The following is a 25151-nucleotide window of genomic DNA, read 5'->3' as shown; positions in this document are numbered from 1 at the left end:
ACAATTGGCTTGTCTTTTTTTTCTCTCAAGCTGAATCATAAGGTGTTAGACGTCTGTTCCAAGTTTAAATCTCAATTATGATAGTCCATAAACACAGGTAGCAAGCCTCCCAGATGCATTGGTGTCCGTCGGTTATAGACGGCTGCATTGGTGTCAATCATTTGAGGACTCTTACAGGGGCTGTAGAGGGTCCAGGAGCCTTTTCCCCCAGATTCCAGCCCTGCCTGCAGACAATCAACTCCAGAAGCTGGAACAGAGTTGGTAGACATGTTCCCTGCCCCCGATGAGCTTGCAGTCTAGAGGGGGAGACAGACATTACTATAAATAAATTAGAAGTGTGTATGTAAGTGCTGTAGGGACCCTTGGCTAATAAGCACTATTAATATTTTTCATGGGTAGAATTGAGTGGACTAGAAGAGTCCATGCAAACATGGCAGCACAATAGTTGCTGCAGCTGGGCCATAACAATAATAATAATAATAATGGTGGTATTTGTTAAGCGCTTACTATGTGCAGAGCACTGTTCTAAGCGCTGGGGTAGACACGGGGGAATCAGGTTGTCCCACGTGGGGCTCACAGTCTTAATCCCCATTTTACAGATGAGGTAACTGAGGCACAGAGAAGTTAAGTGACTTGCCCACAGTCACACAGCTGACAAGTGGCAGAGCCGGGATTCAAACCCATGACCTCTGACTCCAAAGCCCGTGCTCTTTCCATTGAGCCATGCTGCTTCTCTAAGTGTTGGTATTTGTTAAGCGCTTACTATGTGCAGAACACTGTTCTAAGCCCTGGGGTAGATACAGGGTAATCAGGTCGTCCCACGTGAGGCTCACAGTTAATCCCCATTTTACAGATGAGGTAACTGAGGCACAGAGAAGTTAAGTGACTTGCCCACAGTCATACAGCTGATAAGTGGAAGAGCCAGGAGTCGAACCCATGACCTCTGACTCTGAAGCCCAGGCTCTTTCCACTGAGCCATGCTGCATAGTTTAGTCTCATTGCCAGAGTGAGACAACATCTAACAAGTGCTGGCAGTGTGCTGACTGAGGGTATTCAGAAGGTCCTCATGACTCAGTGATCAGCATACTACTTCATTTCCAAAGGTTGACCACCAATTTGGTCTCTCATAGTGGGACCGAGTGCTCTATATGATCACACACGAATTGTTGGTCTTTACTTCTAAAAAACATTGTTGAGCCAGAAAGAATCGTTTTGCTCTTTGCAGAAAGCTTTAGCTAATGGCAGTTGACCTCTGAGTCACTGCCACTTCCATCTTCCTAGACGAAACAGCGATGAGCAGCTTTACATCAGCCACAAAAAATATTTCAAAGACATGAATGGCATAATTTGAAAAACACAGTACCATGTTTTAACTTTGTTTAGATTGCATGCAGATTTTTGGAGTGTCCTTTACTGCTCTCAACACTGGACACCCTTCTTAGAAACATGAGGGGAGAATGACTTTCCTCTGCTTGATGATTTCCAAAACATAAACATCTTCCAAGACAAGTATATCTTCAATTTATTAATAGTGAGAATAATAATAATTGTAGTATTTGTTAAAAACTTACTATGTGTCAAGTAGTGTACTGAACACTGAGATAGAAACAAGATCATCAGGTCCCACAAAGGGCTTACAGTCTAATTAGGAGGGAGAACAGGAATTGAATCCCTATTTGTTAGGTGTCTTGCCCAGCCCAAGGTCACACAGCAGACAAGTGACAGAGCCAGGATTAGAACCGAGGTCCTCTGACTCCCAGGCTTATGCTCTTTCCATTAGGCCACGCAGCCCAAATTCACCTTTTAGAGAGCTTTATCTACTTTCCCTGATTTATCTACTGTAGTGTAGCTGGACTGATCCTCTATTTTTATTGTCATGTTTTACTTGAGTAGGTGCTTGAGAGAATTTCAGGGGTGGAGGACTCATGCTTTGTTTCTCACACATATATTTTCACTTCAAAAGTAGACAATTATGGACAACAAAAGCATATTCGTTTCTGTTAACTGTTACCCTCTAAAGTTATCTTAATGTTAAAGAATTGGGCAAGTAGATCCAAGAAGATCTAAGACTCACAGATATTTCTGGCTTTTGATCTTCCATGATGTTGGCACAAGGAAGCCGCTTATGCTTCCTTTCTTTTAATTTAACGTGACACCATAATAATGGGAGTAGGAGTGAGCACTCCACTCTCTCCTATGGGGAGACAGCAGTCTCTCTGTCAGTACCCTGCCACTCAGCCCCCCTTCCCGCGTTCCCCACCCAATCCATTAGTCAGTCTTCCACCCAGGACCACTATGCACTTCTCATTACTACTCCTACTACCTTTACTTGTCGACTTGCATTGTTTCGGGAGTTCAAGGGAGGATTTTCAGACTGCAGAGCTAAGAAACCACCTCAGATCAATAGGAAAATATCTTAATTGTTTTTCAGAAACTAAAAAGTCTGCCCCGGACAGTTCCGTCTCTCGTGGGTGAAGATGTGCTCTTACCACCCCTGCTTTCTGCTTCCCGTGCCCTCCCTCCAGCCTCCACCCCCACCACCATTGGTTTACTCATTCTATGAAAATCAAAGTAAAATTTCAGCTCTCATGCATAATGCATTCTTAGCAACTGCAGGCAAGAGGAATTCCTAACAAGTGGGCTGGTATTAGGTAAAGAAGAAGTCTGAGAGGATGGAAAAGAGAAAGCAGGAGAGCAGAGTGGTCTAAGGGATAGAGCATGGGCCGGGGGAGGGGGCATGGTCAGAAGGACCTGAGTTCTAATTCTGCCTCCCAACTTGTCTGCTGGGTGACCTTGGGCAAGTCACTAAATGGCTCCGTGCCTCAATTACCTCATCTATATAATGGGGATTAAGACTGTAAACCCCATTTGGGACAGTTACTGTATCCAATCCAATTTGCTTGTATCTACCCCAGTCTTTAATACAGTGCCTGGAATGCTGGAAGTGCTTAATAAATACCATAATTATTATTATTATTATTATTTCCATTAAGGGTTAAATCTGAAACTACTGTGGACAGACCACTGTACTAAGCGCTTGGAAAAGCACAGTCCAACAGTAAACAGTGACATTCCCTACTCTCAATAAGTTTACAGTCTAGAAGCGAGGAAGCAAACATCAATACAAATAAATAAAATTACAGCTACAGATAAGTGCTTTGGGGCTTGGAGGGGGGAAGAACAAAGGGAGAAAGTCGGGGTGATTCATATGGGAGAGGGAGATGAGGAAAAGTGGGGCTCAACCTGGGAAGGCCCGTTGGAGGAGATGTGCTCTCAATAAGGCTTTGAAGGGGACAGAGTAATTGTCGGCTTTGAGGAGGGAGGACATTCCAGGCCAGAGACAGGACATGGGTTAGGGGTCAGCAGAGAGACAGGTGAGATCAAGGTATGTCTAAGGTCTAAGCATGCAAAGGTCTAATATTAAAGAAAAGCAGCAGTCCACATCAAACAGAAACTCCTTTCCATCAGCTTTAAAGCACTCAATCAGCTTGCCCCATCCTACCTCACCTCACAATCTCCTACTACATCCCAGCCTGCATACTCTGCTCGTCTAGTGCCAGCTTACTTACTGTCCCCCAATCTCATATATCTCGCCATCGACCCCTTTCCCACATCCTCCCCTTAGCCTGGAACTCCCTCCCCCTTCCATACATTCCAGACCACCCACCACTTTCCCCACTTTCAAAGCATTAGTAAGGTCACATCTCCAAGAGGCCTTTCCTGATTAAGCCCTCTTCTTCCCTGGCTCGCTCTCCCTTCTGCATCGTCTATGCACTTGGGTCTGTGATCTTTGGACTTTTGATGTTCACCTCACCCCCATCCCCACAGCACTTAATGTACATATCTTTAAATTATGTATTATAAATTATTTATTTGTATTAATGTCTGTCTCCCCCTCTAGACAGTAAGCTCATTATGGGCAGGGAACGTGTCTGCTTATTCTATTGTATTGTACTGTCCCAAGTGCTTAATATTGTGCTCGGCATACAGTAACACTCAATAAACCCCCTTGATTGATTGATTTTTCATTTGACTAAGCATAATATTTTCCTTTTGTTTTTAAAATTTATTCATTCGATCGTATTTATTGATGTATTTTTTATACTTACTGTATGCAGAACACTGTACTAAGCACTTAGGAGAGTACAATGCTACAGTAGACACATTTCCTGCTCACAACAAGCTTACAGTCTTGTGGGGGAAGACAGGCATTAATATAAATAAATAAATTACAGATAGGTACATAACTGCTGTGGGGCTGGAAGGGGGGAAGGACAGAAGGAGCAAGTCAGGGCTGCGCAAAAGGAAGTGGGAGAAGAGGAAAGGCGGGTGCTTGGTCAGGGAAGTCCTCTCAGAGAAGATGTGCCTTCAATAAGGATTTGAAGTGAGGGAAATGAACTCACTAGATTCCATTTTCCCCTAGTACAGGCCATAAGAACACGTTCAGGCACTGCTCATATTCCCCCAACCTCTCACTTATACACACAGGAAAAGCAGATGTACAATTCAGTGAGATCCTTCATATTTTCGTCTAAGTCCCAGGTTATAAGAGTATCAACCTCCACTCACCAAGATTGGCAGTGCCAAGCCCAGTGTTCAGCCCATAGTGGAAACCAAATAACCATTTGTTTTTGAGGAGAAAAAAGAGGACAGTAATATTCATAATTGTGGTTTTGGTTAAGCACTCTTCCCCAAACTCGGTATTAAGCATTGAGGTAGATTCAAGAGAATCAGGTCAGACATAGTCCTTGTTCCACAGGGGGCTCAAAGCCTAAGAGGAAAAAGAGAACAGGTATTTACTCCCCAATTTATAGGCGAGGAAACTGATGTGCAGAGTTATTAAGTAGCTTGCCCAACCAAGCAGGCAAGTGGCTCCCAGGCCCATGCTCCTTCCAATAGACCACAAATGTGAGGAATATGTGGGTAAAGACGAATGAAAATCGTCATCAAGTGAGTCCCATGAGGGTCAGGAATTGTGTTTAACGCACAGTAAGCATTTAACAATTGCCATAAAAAAAGCTTCTGAGCACCTATCAATCAATAGATGGTATTTATTGAGCATTTACATTGTAAGCACTTGGAAGAGTACACTACAATGGATTTACAGATATGATCCCTGCGTACAAATAGCTTACAGTTTTAGAGTCAACAAAAGTGCAGAGTAGCTTGGGTACATGCAATAGAAGTAAAAAATGGTAAAACCTTCCTTCAAGGAGGTATAAAATACTATTAAGAAGATGCCAATCAAGTGCTCTCTATTATCCTAGCAAAACAGGGAGGGAGGGGTGGAGAAGGCTGTTCAGAAAGAGCAAATTAGAAAAGCCCAAGAGTAGAAAGATTTTATAATCATGTATTCATGGGAAATAGGAATATCCAGTTAGTCAAAAAAGCAGATTACTGAAAAGCCAGGGTTGCCCTGTAAGGGATTTTGGATGCTCCGCATAGGACTCAAATCAAGTGAAGTCTCCCCTACTGGTAAAGCCGATATCATAGCAAACCATGGCCATTTAAATTTTGGGTATTCAAGTGGGACATTTGCTGTTCCAATTAGACCACCCTGAGACTGAAACTGATAGAAAATACAGTTCACTAATCATTAGCAGAACAGCAAATGGGAGAACATATAGCCTGAAACAGGAGGAAGAGTCATATTGATATACCTGATCAGAGGAATTTGAAGCTGTTCTCTTCACATTAGCAAAGAGTTGATTATGCAAACCCTCCAGTAGAGCTGGGGTGGGAGGGTGGTGGTGGGAGAGGAGGAGGCTTCAAGCATCCCAAACTCCTTCATGAAAGGGGATCAGTCCCCAAGTTGTCCTATTTTGGGAACCTCTCCAAAAGGGCTAGTGAATAGAGTTGGCTAAGGGGCTGGTTAACAAAGCTTTCAAAAGGGTAGGTGACTTGACCTCTAGCCCAGTCTTGTCTTACCTCATGCTGTCGAGTTGTCGTGGACCCATAGCGACTCCATGGATACATCTCTCCCAGAATGCTCCATCTGTATCTGCAATCATTCTGGTAGTGTATACATAGAGTTTTCATGGTTAAAATACAGAAGCAGTTTACCATTGCCTTCTTCCGCATAGTAAACTTGAGTCTCCGCCCTCTACTATCTCTCATGCTGTTGCTGCCCAGCACAGGTGAGTTTTGACTTGTAGCGGATTGCCTTCCACTCGCTAGCCATTGCCCAAGCTAGGAATGGAATGGGTATGCCTCTGCTTGACACCCCCCTTCCGTAGTCGAGACTAGTAGAGTCCTGGAAACTCTCCAGGTGCGGTCCTGAGAGGCGTCTAGTCCAGTATTGCTTCCTAAATGGTGTCATTTATGTTTGTTTTACTTAAAGGTTCCACTGTTTTATTTGGAAGCCTATTCCTTGGTTAGGCACACATGGCCCTTGTGAAAACAGTCATATATATATATATGTATATGACTTTTCTTCAGCTCAATTTTAACACTTTACTTCTTTCATCAACCTATGCAGTTCCACTCAGCTGTTGATGTTTACTGTCTTTAAATATCAACTGCCCATAAAACCAGACAGTTTTCCACTTTAAAAAAAGTGTGGCAGCAAGGTTAGTTTATAGATTTTTGAAGCTAAAGTATGTAGTACAGCCTTAGTCTTACATCCTGTGTCAAATAATTTAACTTTAAATAGTATTTACTCTCATACTTTTGTAAATAAAGTGCTCCACATTACTTATCTTTGAAATGGTTCTTATACCAAAGCTTCCTGCTTCTTGTAGAGAGACATTTTCCTACACCTCGGGGGCAAAAAGGTAACAGCTGTATTGAAATTTTTTTTATAAATAATTGATGTTGGAGAGATTACCTGATGGTCTGCAGTGGAGTTGCAGTGAAGTAATTCACTTCTAATAATATTCTTATTTTACCCTTCCACAGTTCCGTTCCTCCCAGAGCAGTTCACAAAATATGCATGCAAATATGTTGCGGCCCCACCCAAGCTGGAAGCTTGTTGTGGGCAGGGAATGTGTTTGTTATATTGTACTTTCCCAAGCGCTTAATGCAGTACTCTGCCCACAGTAAACGCTTAATAAAACAATTGTCTGACTGACTGGACGACAGCAGCCAGGCTGTCACCTGGAGTATGGCAGGAGGCAAGGAGTGGTAAAGCGGACAGGCTGCTGCTTGAACATTCAAGGACAGAAGGACAAACTCCTTCCCTTCAGAGAATGTCTCAGAAGCATAAACTCCATCTTGCAAGAAGTTCCTAGTATTTTTGTTGTTTGTCTAAGCTGAGGGTGGGCACAGACAGGCTTAATCAATCAATCAATTGTATTTTTTGAGCACTTACCATGTGCAGAGCACTAAACTAAGCACTTGGGAGAGCACAGTATAATAATATAACAGACACATTCCCTGCCCACAACGAGGACAATACAACAGAGTTAGTAGACACATCCCCTGCCCACACCAAACTTCTGTCTAGAGAACCACCAACAGAGTCTATCTTATCTACCACTATTTCCAGCAGCAGTAATAAGGATAGTAATAATAATCATAATCATAATAATTATCATTTGCACAGCACTTACTTTGTACCAAACATTGTGCTAAGCACTAAGAAAGGTACAAGATAATCAACTTGGGCACAGTCCCTGTCCCACATGGAGCTCAGTCTCAGATTCATGTTTATTCCAATCCTTCACACTTGGGTGGGGGCCTGCGGCTATGAGGGTGACAGCTTGCAGATATTCTGTTCCACACACCATACCACAAGAGACTAGCCACCCTTCATCCTTCACATTGCCCCCAAAACCCACTGGGAATGATTGAGGGTTCACAGCCCAAGACCTAGCCTTCATTTAAAAGCAGAATCACATTACTGCACATTACAGGCATGCAGGGAAAAGGGCACTGTGGAAAGGATATCCTTGCTGGTCCAACCTCCTCCTTCCCACCCCTGACTCCAGCCATTGCCACAGCCATTAGAGAAGCAGCGTGGCTTAATAGAAAGAGCCCAGGCTTGGGAGTCAAAGGACTTGGTTTCTAATCCCAGCTCCACCACTTGTTTGCTCTGTGGCCTTGGGCAAGCCACTTAACTTCTCTGTGCCTTAGTTGCCCCATCTATAAAATGGGGATTAAGACTGTGAGCCCCATGTGGGACAACCTGATTTCCTTGTTTCTACCCCAGTGTTTGGCACATAGTAAGTGCCTAACAAGTACCATAATTATTATTATAATTGTTTCCAGCCCCACTCACCCAGACCATCACTGGTTCACACCTTCCCCTACCCCTGAGCCTATTTCAGGAGGTCAGGAACAAGGGAATGAGCAAAGCAATAACTTTGGTTGCTCCTTGAACAAAGGGGTCTTTTGGACTAAGAGTTGTAACTATATAGCAAGTATATGTATGTATCAGTCAGTCCATCAATATTATTTATTTGAGCACTTATTCTGTGCAGAGCATGGTACTAAGCACTTGGGAGAGTATAATACAACAGAATTGGTAGACATGATCCCTGACCATGAGTAGCTTACACTCTACAGGTGGAGCCAGACATCATAATAAATAAATTATGGATATGAAGCTAAGTGCTGTTGGACTGAGGATAGGGTGAAAATCAAGTTCTTAAAGGGTGACACAGACAGGAGAGGAAGTACAGGAAAAGTGGGATTAATCGGGGAAGGGCTCTTAGAGGTGATTTTAGGAGGGCTTTGAAGATGGGATGAGTGGTGGCCTGTTGTATACAGAGGGGAAAGGAGTTCCAGGCCAGAGCGAGGATGTGGGCAGAATAGACAAAATCCATCAATCACTCAATCATAGTTTTCTACTTCTTACTGAGTACGGAGCACTGTACTAAGCCCCTGGGAGAGTACAATATAACTGATACATTCCCTGCCCAAAATGAGCTTACAGTCTAGAGGTGGCGGCAGACATTAATAAAAATAAATAAATTACAGATATATACATAAGTGCTGTGGGGCTCGGGGGGGGGATGAATAAAGAAGCAAGTCAGGGCAATGCAGAAGGGAATGGAAGACAAGGAAAAAAGGGCTTAGTCAGGGAAGGTCTCTTGGAGGAGATGTGCCTTCAATAAGGATTTGAAAGCGGGAGGAGTAATTGACTATCTGATTCAGCTGTGTGACTTTGGGCAAGTCACTTAACTTCTCGATGCCTCAGTTACCTCATCTGTAAAATGGGGATCCAATACCTGTTCTCCCTCCTACATAGATTGTGAGCCCCAAATAGGACAAGGACTGTGTCTGATCTGATGATCTTGTATCTTTTCCTGTGCTTAGAACACTACTTGACACATAGTGAGCACTTAACAAATACCACATTTATTACTGTTAACCTCTGATGACCTCATGTGACTACTTTAAAATCCTTCCAATGCCTCCTCAATTCTCTGCTAAGCCCTCTCTTTCTCCTCCTTCCCAGTTGTATCTGAAGAGGAGGTCTTCTGCCTGCTCTCAAAATCCACCCCCTCAATCTGTGCCTCTGACCCCATGTTCTTTCACCCTTAAAAACAGTTGCTTCCACTCTCCTCTCCTCTCTTACTACCATCTTCTACTACTTACTCCCTGGCTCCTTCCCCTCTACCTTCAGACACTCAAGCCTCTCTATACTGAGAAGAACTTCTTTGGAGCTGATCACCCTCTCCAACCATTGTCCCATCACTTTGTTCTTATTCTTGTCTAAATTCTTCAAAAGAGTTATGTATAAACCCTCTACTTTCACTTCCTCTGTCCCAACCCTCTTCTTGACCCATTACAGTCCAGTTTTTGCCCACCTTACTAAGACTGTGCTTTCCATGGTCAAAAATACCATTGAGCTCTTCACCATTCTAATTCTCCTTGCCCTCTTGACCACCTTTGACACTGTGGGTCACATTATCCTCCTAGAAACACAGTCTTGTCTTGGTTTTGCCAATATGCTTTTCATCTGGTTTTCCTACTTCTCTAATGGTTCTTTCTTATCTTGGGTAAGTCACTTAACTTCTCTGTGCCTCAGTTTTCTCATCTGTAAAATGGGGACTAAGATTGTGAGCCCCATGTGGGACAGGGACTGTGACCAACCCGATTTACTTCTATCCATCCCAGAACTTAGAACAGTGTCTTGCACATAGTAAGCACTTAACAAATACCACAATTAATTATTATTTTTAGCTTCAAGACTTTCATTCATTCAGTTGTATTTATTGAGCACTTACTGTGGAAGGGCTTGGGAGAGTACAATATAATAATAAACAGACACATTCCCTGCCCACACCTAGCTTACCGTCTAGAGGGGGAGAACGATATTAAAATAAATAAGTAAACTACAGATATTCATTTATTCAATTGTATTTATTGAATGATATGTACATAAATGCTGTAAATGATGAATAAAGTGAGCATGTCTAGGTCACACATAAGGGACTGGGAGAAGATGAAAGGGGGGCTTAGCCAGGGAAGGCCTCTTGGAGGAGATGTGCCTTAAATAAGGCCTTGAAGATGGAGAGAGTAATTGTCTGTTGGATTTGAGGAGGGAGGGCATTCCAGGCCAAAGGAAGGATGTAGGCGAGGGGTTGGCGGCGAGATAGATGTGACATTGAGGTACAGTGAGAAGGCTTCCCACCAGCTTTCTCCACATCACTCCTCTCAATCTCACTTTCCAACTGTATCTCACTCTTGATTCTGCTCACACCATTCCTCCTACATGGAACTCCCTCCCTCTTCCACCAGACTACACTTTTCTCCAACTTCATATTTCTCCCTAAATCGCAGTTCTTCTAGGAACCCTTTTCTGATTAATTCCCACCATCCTAAGCCCCAGATAAGTCTTAGCATTTATGTACTTGCACTTATCCTGGACACTTCTGTACATATGAATATACAGTGCTTGGCACATAGTAGGTGCTTAACAAATACCATCATTATTATACCATCATTAGTATATAATTGTTTAACCATGATGTTAGTCCAGTGGAAAGAATGTCACACTGGGAATCAGAAAACCTGGGTTCCGGTCGTAGTTCTGCCTTTGGCTGGCTAAAGTGGATGAAGACAAAACATGCACTTTAAAGTGTGCTTCTCCCCTGCCTACCTAATTGCTTGTTGCACTCTGTGCCTCAGTGGAAACAGGAGAGCCAGGGGCAAGACAATGCAAGTGGTGGTGTATATTATCATCAATTCCACTTGAGCAGGTTCTTGTGCCTGACCTATCCAGCACTTAGTACATTGCCTGGCATAGTAAGCGCTTAACAAATACCAAAATTATTATTATTATTATTGTCAGGACCGAAACTCATTCTTCAGTCAATCACAGTGGTATGTATTGAGCACATACAGGAGATACCAATCATCCCTTTGTCACTCTATGTACTCTACTGGTATACTAACTTACTTAGGTACTTACTTTATCTTACTAGACTGTTGCCACTACTAGTTGGTTTCTTTGTTCCCCTTCCTGTTCCCTAATTGTAAATAGTTTATGCCTGCCTATCTCCCCCTTGATATCATAAGCTCCTTGAGGCCAGGCTCTGTGTTTTCGCTTCTGTCTTACCCTCCCCAAACTCGTAATACACACAGTTACACCCAGTGATTGATTAATTGATCGATGTCCAATCCAGTTTTCAGTCATTTGTTTGCAATACTCAATAGCCAGTACTTTCCCTTCCTACCTGAATATTATTCTCCTATTAAATAAGGCTAGGGCTAACCAACCAATTCAATCTGATTATTCTGTATCTACCCCAGTTCTTAGGACAGTGCGGGGCACATTATAAGCACTTAACAGATACCATAAAAAATGCAATCTTGTCTATCTCATTTGGTTCATTAAACCAGTCTTAGTGCGAGGTCCAGTTTTCAATCTGGAGAGTCCTGACCTACTTATGATGCTTCTGTCTACCCTCACAGATAGCATGTTGATTTCTTTCTTTCTGACCACCCGCCTCTACCCAGATATCTGCCTACCAAAAGATTCTACCACCTGCTATTTCCCAGCTGTCAATAGCAATGTTGCATTCATAAATTCAAAAGGGTCATCTTGTCCAGCCCCTGCCTCCAGACAGGCCAGCAGGCAGATCATCCCTAGCAGATAACTGTTTACCCCTCTCTGAAACTTTGCTTCAGCTGTTTCATCTGACCCCCCTGTGAATATGTACCCTCCTTCAGCTCACTATAAATAAAGTTATTTAGAGAGTCTGCTGGCATCAGTTTTCCTCATGTGCCTTGCCCAATTTAGCTGAGCTCACACTGTCATTGAATCTTTAATACAAGCATAAGCAGGACCCCGGTTTGAAAAGCTTCAGTCCAATGGCCTATATCTAGGAAATACTATTATGCACAATTTATCTTTGTTAAAGGGTGGAAGGACTGATTGACTTTGCTGGAATTCCAAACTGTGATTCTAGAGAAGCCATGTTTCAAGTCTTCGGTTTTAGCCATGAAAATATCATCTGATTAATTAAAACTTGGCTTTACTTTTTAATTGCATGTTCTCTCTACTGTTATAAAATGGAGTAGCTTAATCCCAAGGCAAGGATACACAAAGGTTTTGCAGGATAGGTCAGTGGACAAGAGGAAGTCACAGACTTCTTTCCAGGATTAAAGATTAAGATTTTATTGCTTGCTCATGTTCACTCACAGGAAAATAGATCTGCTAGCGACAGTGCATTCTTTTACCCCTTTTTTTTTTGACTTCTGAATTTTCTTGATTTATATTTGTCTGTTTTCTCCTGACATGGAAAGTAATAATAATAATAATAATGGTATTTGTTAAGCATTTACTATGTGCCAAGCACTGGAGTAGATACAAGGTAATCAGGTTGTCCCACATGGGGTTCACAGTCTTAATCCCATTTTACAGATGAAGTAACTGAGGCACATAGAAGTTAAGTAGCTTGCCCAAGGTCACACAACAGACAAGTGGCAGAGCTGGGATTAGAACCCACATCTTCTGACTTTCAAGCCCGTGCTCTTTCTTTCTACAGTCCAAGCAGCATCAAGTTCTAAGCCAAAGAAAAGACAACCAAGAACCTCCTAAGCAAGTGTGAATAAATGAACTTGCTGTTCTGCAGACCACTTCTGGTCTGAATGTTCCAATGGCAAATGGTGCCCTCACCACTAACACACCCACAAACCAAACCCACTTTCCTTTATAGGTTAGGGGCCTATTTACTGAAAATGGAAATAGAGAAGCAAGTGTGAACAGAAACAACAGAATGCCCAATAATCTGATTTGTTTTGTTGTTTGGGATCAGCGAAGGCGGAGAGCACCCAACACCCAACCAGGAAAAGTTGCTCAATTCCAGGCAAATCAACACAACACAAAGACACAGAGGGAACTGAACAAGCTACCCAATTCAACACCAAGATGAGTTACTATGCAAGTTTTTCACATGATACATTTTTGGGATTTCAGGATTGGATGGAAGAGGACTCACCAATTAAGTATTCTCACAGAGCAGGGAAGTGGGGCAGACGGATTAAGGTGTGGTTGGGTAAGGTGGTCCGGAAGCCTCCGAGACACCCTGTGCACATTCACTTTCAGCTGACTCACTTTCCAACCCTCTGCCAAGTGCCGGTGCACTTGGAGTTGTTGTCCTCATGCGTTGATGTGATGAGTTGGCCACATTCCCAACTAACCAAACAACGAGGGTAGGGACTCCTAGCAGTTCAGAGAACTTAATAGTTCCAGTGACAAGCAACATCCTGAATCAGCAGGGCTCAGAGGGTTTTCAGAGGAATCCCCGCAAGATCTTGGTCTAGCCTGCCCAGTCCATGATTGTTCTTAACAAGGGAGAGAGGGGGCTTCATCCCAGGCTGGCCTTTGACCTCCCTCCCTGAGCTGACATGTTGCGGGGTCCCTGCAGGAAGGGTGAACAAAGTGGAGAGGTTCCCCACACTCTGGAAGAGCCTGATTTTTTATGGTATTTAATAATAATAATATGATGATAATGATGATGATGATACTTGTTGAATGCTTACTATGTGCAACTTGGCTTAGTGGAAAGAGCACGGGCTTGGGAGTCAGAGGTCATGGGTTCTAATCCTGACTCCACCACTTGTCAGCTGTGTGACTTTGGACAAGTCACAACTTCTTTGTTCCTCAGTTACCTCATCTGTAAAATGGGGATTAAGACTGTGAGCCCCATGTGGGACAACCTGATTACCTTGTATCTACCCCACTGCTTAGAACAGTGCTTGGCACATAGTAAGCGCTTAACAAATACCATCATTATTATATGCCAAGCACTGTACTCAGCACTAGGATAGATATAAGTTAATCAGGGTGGACACAGTTCCTGTCCCACATGAGGCTCATACTCTTAATCCCCATTTTACAGATGAGGCAACTGAGACCCAGAGAAGTGAAGTGACTTGCCCAAGGTCACACAACAGACATGTGATGGAGCCTGGCTTAGAACTCAGGTGTTTCTGACTCCCAGGTCCATGCTCTATCCACTAAGGCATACTGCTTCTATTTGTTAAGCACTTACTCTGTGCCTGGCACTGTACTAAATGCTAGGGTAATAATAATAATCATAAATAATAATAGTAATTATGGTCATTGTTAAACGATTCCTATGTGCCAGGCATTGTTTTAAGTGCTGGGTTGGATACAAGCAAATCAGGTCCCACACAGTCCCTGTCCCACATGATGCTCAGAGTCTTGATCCCCATTTTACAGATGAGGTAACTGAGGCACAAAGAGAAGCAAAGTGACTTGCCCAAGGTCACACAGCAGATCAGTCACAGAGGTGGGATTAGAACCCTTGACCTTCTGATTCCCAGGCCCATGCTCTACCCACTATGCCATGCCGCTTTTGTTTGTTAAGCACTTACTATGTGCCGGGCACTGTACCCAGTGCTGGGGTAGATACAAGCTAATCAGGTTGGACACAGTCTTGTCCCATATAGGGCTCACTGCCTTAATGATATAGGCAGGGGCAGAAGCTGGATGGTCCTATGGTCCCAACACAGCTCAGGGCATCAGGGGCAGGTCCCATTCCAGATACATAGTGAGCTCCACATGGAACGGGGACGATGTCCAACCTGATTATCTTGTATCTACCCCAGTGCTTAGTACAGTTCTTGGTACATGGTAAGCACTTAACAAAAACCAGGCAATCAGTGTGTTTTTTTAATTGAGAGCTTACTTTCTGCAAAGCACTGTACTCAGCCCTAGGGAGAGTATAGTACAACGGAGTTGGTAGATAATATTCGTTGCCCACAAAGAGCTCACAGACTAGGAGGGGAGACAGACGTTAAAATAAATACATTAGGGATATGTATGTAAGTTCTGTGGGGCAGAGGGTGGGGTGAATATCAAGTGCTTAAAGGGTACAAATCCAAGTTCATAAGCAAACCAGGAGGGGGAGGGAGTAGGGGAGCTGAGGGCTTACTCGGGAAAGGCCTCTTGGAAGAGATATGATTTTAGTAAGGTTTTAAAGATAGAGAGAGTTATGGTCTGTACATAAGAAGGGGGAGGGAGTTCCAGGACAGAGGGAGGATTTGGGCAAGGGATCGGCGGTGGGTTAGATGAGCTTGAGATACAGTGAGTAAATTGGCAGTAGAGGAACAAAGTGAACATGCTGGATTCTAGTAGGAAGCAGTGTGGTAAGGTTATTATTATTATTAAGTGTTGTCAAATCATTTCCAATTCATAGCAACTCTATGGATATACTTTCTCCAGAATGTCCTGTCCTCTTCCATAAGCCATAACCTTTCTAATGGTTCTTCTGTTATCATTGTTATGATCTCTAACCATCTAGCTGGTGGTCTGCCTCTTCCAGGTTTGGACTTTCCTAGCATTAGTATCTTCTCCAGAGAATTAGTTCTCCTGATTATGTGTCCAAAATATGCTAATCTTAGTCAAGTCACGTGGCCTTCCAAGGACCACTTTGGTTTAATTTGCTCCAAAATGCATTTGTTTTTCGGGCAGTCCATGGTATTCACAAAAACCTTCTCCAACTCCACATTTTAGAAGAATCGATGTTCTTTCTGTCCTTTTTTTTCACTGTCCAGCTTTTGGATCCATACAATGTCACTGAAAATACCTTAGAGTTAACAATTTGTATTTTTGTGGCAACTGCTACATCAGCACAGTTCATGACTTTTTCCAGGCTCTTCATAGCAAGTCTTTCTACGATTAATCTTTGGCGTATTGCTTGGCTACTAGTTCCTTTACTATTGATTATCAATCCCAGAAGAGAAAAATTGTCAACTATTTCAGTCTTCATCCAATACAAATGTGTTAAAACTTACGGTTGTCATGATCTTTATTTTCTTGGCATTCAAATATAGACCATCATTTCGCTCTGTCCTTAACTTTTAATAATAAATCCTTTAATAATAAGCGGTAAGGTAGGAGGAGGCAAAGTGTCTGCTTGCTTTAAAGCTAATGGTAAGGAGTTCTGTTGGGTGTGGAGGTGGACAGATCACCACAGGAGGTTCTGGTAGAGAAAAATTATTACTTTTATTAATAATAATGATGGCATTTAAGCACTTAGATGTGCCAGGCATTGTTCTAAGCACTGAACACTGTTCTAAGCACTGAGCACTGTTTTATTACACTGTTGTGAAGGAACCCAACAAAGTAACTGTCCCCGGGTCGTCGAGGTAGAAACAGGCATTTTAGGTGAGAGGTACACATTCCAGAATTTGACAGAACTGATCTCTTTCGGGATCAATAAAACAATTGATAGGGTAATCGAAACCCCATCCATCAATCAATCAACAGTATTTATTGAGTGCTTGCTGTGTATAGAGGACCGTACTAAGCGTTTGGGAGAGTAAGATATAACAGAGTTGACAGACATGTTTCCTGCCCACCATAATCTTAGAGAAGAACTCATCGAGGTCAATGTCAGGACCATCATTTTCTCAGATCCTGCTCCCAGCTAAACCCATGGGTGGGGTTAAATCCCATTCAGATTACTTCCTGGCACATCCATGGCACAGGAGACTGTATGAGGCCCTGGGGCTAATCCAGGCTGTAACATGGACTCAGACCCTGGAATATCTCATGGCCTGTCCAGACCAGAGCATTCTCTTCCTTCCCACCCGCCTTTCTAAGATCAAGCTGGTGGAGGAAGAACAGGATATGGAGAAGAGATTCATTGTCAATCATCTTTACTGAGAGCTTACTGTGTGCAGAATACTGTACTAAGTGCTTGGGAGAGTACAGTACAATAATAGACACATTCCCTGCCCACAATGAGCTTACAGTCTAGAGATCTTTCAGCATGTATGACCTCATGAAAAGAGTATAGGCCTAGGAGTCAGAAGACCTGAGTTGGAATCCCAGCTCCACTCCTTACCTGCTGTGTGACTTCAGGCAGAGCACTTAACTTTTCTGTGTCTCAGTTTAATGAGTAAACTCTGTAAAATGAGTATTAAATACCTGCTCCCCCTCTGCTCCAGGCTGTGAGCCCCATGTGGGACAGTGACGGTGTTTGACCTAATGATCTTGTAACAACCCCAGCATGTAGTTCAGTGCCTGGCACATGGTAAGCACTTAACAAATATCACAATTATTATTATTTATTCTTTTTCATACTGGGCTTCCAAGGGAGAGGATTTACTTATCCTTAGAGTTCTAAGGGTTAATATGAACATATGTTGTTTTAGACACCACATCAATCAAAGTGTCAGGAAAACTGTTCTTAAGATAGATTGCTCAGTAAGGGAAACTGTGACAGGTGTACGAGTCTGAAATATAAGCAGGTCATGTAATGAAAATGAAACAAATACATAACCCAATATATAAAGTATTTACAGAGTTCCAGCATCACATCCCCAGTATTGGGTTGCTACCAAATTGTCCTTTCTCTTGACATTTCAAATGACAGACCTTAATTGATTCAACTATAAAAGGAACTTTCCACACCAGGATATTATGCACTCTATGATCCATTTCAGGTGAGAAAAGTTTTCCACATGTGCTCAAATATATTTATGTACAAAAGTAGCACTACTGATAGTAACCTAGCGAACAGCCTATTTTAAACTTTTTTCAAATGTATTGATTTAGGGAAGAGGAGAAAAGCCATGTTTCCTTCTTCATTAAGGCCCTGATTCCATCAATTATTTTACACCTACAACTGGCCATTTCTACTAACAGGAAAAAAACAAAAAACTTTATAGATAATGTTGGCAGCAGCCAAAACTGCTCAAAAATGCAGAATATCAGCAGAAGGGCATAGAAAAAGAAAACAACCCTCCTTATACTGCTCCTTATACAGCAGTCCTCCTTATTCTGCTCTTCTTTCAAACAGCACTACTGAATTTTAATTTCTAACAGCATTGTCTCACTTCAAGACAACAGTGCAAACTTAAATGGCTTAAGCACTTCTCTTCCTCTTACTTTAAAGTAGGTTAACAGACCTGAATAGAGGGATTGTAGCCTGCTTTAATAGATAGGAAATGGCAGAGCAGTTTAGCATTTGTGCTGATATCACTAGTGTAGTAGCATAAAGTGCCTTTTTGCCAAATAAGATATTAAAGATAACTCTTGAAAAATAAGCAAGCACTGTTTACATCTGTACATCCAAAAAAATTGCATTCAAATAATTTTTTGTTACACAATTTACATTACTATTTGAGCAGTTTTTTAATCACTTTTGTAAATACACCTATATTGTTTGGTTTAATTTTTTGGAGTTTGAAAACACAGTATTGCATTTTACAGTACTTCCAATGGTAAATTATACATTGTTTAGCAAGCTTATACTTAACACATTCCCTGCCCACAACAAGTTTACAGTCGAGAGGACTGTAAAGAGCTATTTAGAGTGTATTGGTCTATGAAGCCATGTTACATCCACCCCTAGAACACTGAATTCAGCTAAAGATATCCAGAGGACAGCTAAAATGATCATGGGTATGGAATAGCTTTTCTGTGAGAAAAGACTTCAAAAGATTAAGATTCCTCAGTCCTAAAAGACAGTGGCTGAGCAGAGACATGACAGATTGAAGCAGCGTGGCTCAGTGGAAAGAGCCCGGGCTTGGGAGTCAGAGGTCACAACTTTGAATCCCGGCTCTGTCACTTGTCAGCTGTGTGACTGTGTCACTTCACTTCACGGGGCCTCAGTTACCTCATCTGTAAAATGGGGATGAAGACTGTGAGCCCCATGTGGGACAACCTGATTACCCTGTATCTACCCAGCGCTTAGAACAGTGCTCTGCACATAGTAAGCGCTTAACAAATACCAACATTATTATTATTATAAGATCATGAAGGTTTGACCAAGAAAAAGAAAGAATTAGTTCTCTCTGTCCCATAAAATCAGCATAAAGGGGTCAGCACCATTGAAGTTTAAGGGTGATAGATATGGACAAAAGGAAACTATTTTTCACACAGGCAATAATAAGCACATTGTCACAATGGGAAATAGTGCAGGGTTCAATTATCAATAGGGTCAAGAAAAATCTGGATAAGTGAATGGGTCATGATAAGCTGCTGAAGCAAAAGACAGGGCTGCCGGAGGGAGGAGTTGGGGATGCTAGATGCTAGATTAGGATCACTCTAGGCTTCAAGGCCCTACATCACCTTCCCCCTTCCTACCTCTCCTCCCTCCTCTCTTTCTACCGCCCATCCCGCACGCTCCGCTCCTCTGCCGCCCACCTCTTCACCGTCCCTCGGTCTCGCCTATCCCGCCGTCGACCCCTGGGCCACGTCCTCCCGCGGTCCCGGAACGCCCTCCCTCCTCACCTCCACCAAACTGATTCTCTTCCCCTCTTCAAAACCCTACTTAAAACTCACCTCCTCCAAGAGGCCTTCCCAGACTGAGCTCCTCTTCTTCCTCTTCTCCCTCTACTCCCTCTACCACCCCCCTTCACCTCTCCGCAGCTTAACCCTCTTTTCCCCCCATTTCCCTCTGCTCCTCCCCCTCTCCCTTCCCATCCCCTCAGCACTGTATTCGTCTGCTCAACTGTATATATTTCCATTGCCCTATTTATTTTGTTAATGAAATGTACATCGCCTTGATTCTATTTAGTTGCCATTGTTTTTACGAGATGTTCTTCCCCTTGACTCTATTTATTGCCATTGTTCTTGTCTGTCCGTCTCCCCCGATTAGACTGTAAGCCCGTCAAACGGCAGGGACTGTCTCTATCTGTTGCCGACTTGTTCATTCCAAGTGCTTAGTACAGTGCTCTGCACATAGTAAGCGCTCAATAAATACTATTGAATGAATGAATCATCATCATCATCATCAATGGTAGTTACTGAGTGCTTACTGAGTGCAGAGCACTGTTCTAAGTGCTCAGGAGAGTACACTACAACAGAATTGCTATACACATTCCCTGCCCACAAAAAGCTTATAGTCTAAAGGGGTAGACAGACATTAGTATAAATACCTTATAATATGTAATTTATAGATATGTACATAAGTGCAAATATTAAATGCCCAAAGGTCACAGATCCAAGTGCATAGAAGTCACGGGATGTTTCCTACAGTCTCATTTACTTATATGTCTAGCAAAGAAGGCAAAAGATCTCCTACCTGGACATATATTACATAAATCAACATCTTTCAGAGCAGGATCTGACTTCCATGGTTAGGTGGTGTTTTACATAGACAGATTTCATTCAATCGAATTTATTAAGTGCTTACTGTGTGCAGAGCACTGTACTAAGTGCTTATTTTCCTTAGGAAGTGTAAGGAGGTAAGGAAATGGAGATGATGATTTTTCAAAGCCTCTTCCAACACTCTGACTCTCACAGTACTCTCATTGAAATATACTTATGTGATCCACTTCAGAGCAACCTTTGGCTTCAAAACTAAAAATTAGACTGGTAACACCAGTGCATTCGTCCCCCCAGCATCCCTTGAAAGGTACTGGTTGAAAATCCCTTTTTATGTCTATCTACCTGATTTTAAAATCTTTACACCTTGGTGGTCTAGACCTTGAGCTCATTATGGGCAGGGAATATGTGTACCAACTCTGTTGTATTGTACTTTCCCAAGTGCTTAATACAGTACTCCGCACAAAGTAAGTGCTCAATTAATACAGTTGATTGGTAGATTGATTGATGATGGGTAAAATCTTCTAAGGGAAGGTCTAGTACACTAGGATTTCAGGGGCTGGAAGAACACATCCTCCTCAATTCCACCCCAGTCTGGCCCCAATTGCCAAACCACAAAGAAATATTTGAAAGTGGTCCTCAGGTTAATAGTGAAAACCTTTCAGAAACAGTATGGCCTAGTGGATACAGTCGAGGCCTGGGAGTCAGAGGACCTGAATTCTAATCCTGGCTCTGCCACTTTTCTGCTCTGTGACCTTTGGCAAGCTCTTCATTTCTCTGTGCCTCTGTTACTTCAACTGTAAAATGGGAATTAAGACTGTGAGCCTATGTGGGATGGACTGTGTCCAATCTGTGAGCCCCATGTGGGACATAGACTATGTCCAATCTGATTACTCTGAGTCTACCCCAGCACTTAGTATAGTGCCTGGCACTTAATAAGTGCTTTACAAATACCATAAAAAACAGACTTCTCTTCACTGTGGTTCTTTTAAAAAAGGCTTATTCCTTGGATATGTTGAAAGGGGAGGAGCTTGAGAGGGCCACCTCTTTAAACAGCTGGGGCACACTTACTCTTGTAAATAATAAAAAGGTGAGAGGAACTTCCAACACACTTAAATAAGTCAGCTTGCTTTACTGAAATATAGCCAGCAGTGGTAGTGTCTTTCAGTTTATTTTTAAGAGTATTTTTCTAAATATATTTGTCACTAACCTAACACTATATCTTCTCTTTACTAGCCAGAAAAGTTAGGGTCTTAAAATGACTCTAGCGTTGCACCTCAGAGGGTACCTTAATACATGTTCCCCCATGCTTTTCTAATAATGAGGTTGGACAGGAATAATGATGCCCAGAATTGCAATGTTCGAGGCATTCATTAGAGTTACTAATCGGTAGTCTTGTGTAAAAGCTTTATGCCTACAGTTGATCAGCCCTTTTATTGTGTTGTGTTGAGTTAGCTTGGATTCAAGTAGGAATGAACTCACTTACAAAGGCTATCAGGTAAAGGTTTCCATGGTAGCAGTCCTACTTTTGCTATTCACATTGGTAACAGAGACAATGTTAGAATACTTCGCTGTGTCACTGCTCCATGAAAAGAAGTAGATCATTAGTAATGCCAACATAGTAAGCTGGTCTGGGGCCCTGACTATAAATGAGGTCATGAGGGCTATTTACTCAGATAGCTCTGCTTTTGAAATGTCCCTTGTTTGACTTTCAACCTATCATCTTAGGCCCTATTAATGACCTCCTGTCATCTCACATATTGCTCTGGGGAAAAGCGCAACTAACTAATGAAAAGTATCATTTCATCCTTGGGAGTCCCATGTGGGACTTGATTATCTTGTATGTACCCCAGCACTTAATACAGTGCTTGGTGTATAGTGAGTGCTTATCAAATATAATTATTAATAATAATGATAATAATTGTGGTATTCATCAAGTGCTTACTGTGTGCCAGGCCCTGTACTAAGTGCTAGGGTGGATACAAATTGGGTTGACACAGTCCCTGTCCCACTTGGGGCTCACAGTCTCATTCTCCATTTTACAGATGAGGGAACTGAGGCAGAGAGAAATGAAGTGACTTGTCTAGGTCACATAGCAGATAAGTGGCAGAACCGGGATTAGAAACCACAACCTTCTGACTCCCAGGCCCATGTTCTTTCCAGTACGCCATGCTGCTTCTCATTATTATTATTATTATTATCATCATCATCCACATCATCACCATCGTCCCATTCATTGTACTTAACCAAAGACAGCAGTAATAAGCTCTGGCTTATTACTAGGGTAGAGCATTCTAAATTTTTTCAAAACCTAACACCACCTCAATGGCCACTCAAGAATTTTTGTAGTTTCATAGTATTTTCATTGACTCCACAGCTGGATTTGGGCAGTGACCCTGGTGTCCAAAATAAGTGCACTCTAGTAAGTGTCACTTCCACTTCAGGCATGAATCAATTACCAGGTCCCACAGCAAGAGACTGAGGACTTTATTGTGTTGTGTGCTTTGTTGCCCTGAGCAGCAGAGGGGACATCCAGTGAGAAGCAGTGTTTTCAAAGGCAGTGCCAGGAGAAATTTTGAAAAGCAAAAGTTAGGTTCAGCAATGGATGGCAATTCTTCCATTATGCCTTAGTCAAATAAACTCTCTCTCACACACCCGAGGTAAGTAGCTATTTGTCCTGGATGAGTAGTAATTGCTGATTTTATTTTTCTTACTGCCCAGGTACCTCCTGAGGAACTGGTAGATTCATTAAAAATTTTGATGAAAAGAACCTAGGAGATCAGTTGCCCCTGTGATATTCTCCTAGGAATTAGAGATTAGAGAGTCACTGGCATGCCCCTAACTCTCCCAGCAATGATGTCATACAAGATGTCATTTTTCCCCAAAAGCCTTGGCTCTGGATTTCTGACCAGGGTCATGACATGACAGAAATGTGCCCAGTATAATGGGGGAAGGCATTCCTTTCCAAATGAGCCAAAATGCTTTGCAAATATTGCAATATTGCAAATATCCCCATTTTTTAGATAAGGTAATTGAGGCAGAGAGAAGCTCATTCATTCATTCATTCATTCATTCAATAGTATTTAATGAGCACTTACTATGTGGAGAGCACTGTACTAAGCGCTTGGAATGTACAATTCGGCAACAGAGACAATCCCTGCCCATTGAGGGGCTTACAGTCTAATCGGGGGAGACAGACAAAAACAAAACAACTTAATAGCATAAATAGAATCAAGGGGATGTACACCTCATTAACCAAATAAATAGGGTAATAAAAATATATAAAGTTAAGTGAGTTGCCGAAGGTCACACAACAGACAAGTGGCAGAGCCAGGATGAGAACCCTGGTCCTTCTGACTCCCAGGTCCAGGCTCTATCCAGTAATATATGTAGCCATACAATTTATGATATGTATTCCTTATGGATAGGGAGCATGTCTACCAAATCTGTTATATTGTAACCTACCAAGCACTTAGTACTGTGCACTGTACACAGTAGTCACTCAGTAAATACCATTGATTGATTGATTGATATATATGTATATACATTTATATATACACATATGCATATATTGTTTTCATGTTTGAAGACTATGCGGTGAAGATGAAATTCCCCTATGAATGCATGTGTGAGTAGATTGTAAACTCTTTGAGGGCAGGGACTCTTGTAATAATAATAATAATGTTGGTATTTGTTAAGCGCTTACTATGTGCAGAGCACTGTTCTAAGCGCTGGGGGAGATATAGGGTAATCAGGTCATCCCACGTGAGGCTCACAGTTAATCCCCATTTTACAGATGAGGTAACTGAGGCACAGAGAAGTTAAGTGACTTGCCCACAGTCACACAGCTGACAAGTGGCAGAGCCGGGAGTCGAACCCATGACCTCTGACTCCGAAGCCCAGGTTCTTTCCACTGAGCCACGCTGCTTCCCAACAGCCACTCTGTGGTACTCTTCCAAATACTTAGATTGTCTCTATCTGTTGCCAAATTGTACATTCCAGGCACTTAGTACAGTGCTCTGCACATAGTAAGAGCTCAATAAATACTATTGAATGAATGAATGAATGAACTTAGTACAGTACAGTGCTTTGCAACATCATCATCATCATCATCATCATCAGTGGTATTTATTGAGCACTTACTATGTGCAGAGCCTGTACCAAGTGCTTAGGAGAGTACAATACAATAGAGTTTGTAGATATGTTCCCTGCCCAAAATAAGCTCAGAGTCTAGAGGGGGAGACAGACATTAATATAAATAAATAATTTATAATATGTATAATTTATAGATTTGTACAAAAACAGTGTGGGGTGATAGTGAGGCAAATATCAAATGTCAAAAGGTCACAGATCCAAGTGCATAGAAGACACAGAAGGGAAAGGGAGCTGGGGAAAACAGGGCTTAATCGCAGAAGGTGTCTTGGAGGAGATGTGGCCTAAGTAAGTTGGCCTATATGGAGGGGGAAGGCATTCCAGGCCAGAGGGAGGACATGGGAAAGGGGTCAACAGCAAGACAGACGAGATCAGGGTACAGAGAGCAAGCTGATGTTAGGGAAACAAAATGTCCAGGCTGGGCTGAAGTAGGAGATTAGTGAGGTAAGGTAGGCGGAGACAAACTGATTGAGTGCGGTGAAGCCGATGGTAAGTAGTTTCTGTTTGATGTGGTGGTGAA

At 42.4% G+C, this 25151-nt stretch overlaps 1 protein-coding gene and 1 non-coding gene across 3 annotated transcripts in view; one reads left to right on the top strand and one right to left on the bottom strand.

The window, feature by feature from the left end:
* AIG1 (androgen induced 1) overlaps positions 1-25151 on the top strand; it is a 280335-nt gene that overhangs the window by 239531 nt on the left and 15653 nt on the right. The window lies entirely within an intron of this gene.
* Positions 6148-6286, bottom strand: LOC114809952. Its single transcript, XR_003757723.1, has one exon. It is a non-coding gene; the product is annotated as a small nucleolar RNA SNORA7 (small nucleolar RNA).

The sequence above is a fragment of the Ornithorhynchus anatinus genome, chromosome 2, assembly GCF_004115215.2.
Source record: "Ornithorhynchus anatinus isolate Pmale09 chromosome 2, mOrnAna1.pri.v4, whole genome shotgun sequence".
Classification (NCBI taxonomy): Eukaryota; Metazoa; Chordata; class Mammalia; order Monotremata; family Ornithorhynchidae; genus Ornithorhynchus; species Ornithorhynchus anatinus.
The sequence above is the reverse complement of the archived record's forward strand: the minus strand, read 5'-3'. Positions and strand labels throughout refer to the sequence as shown.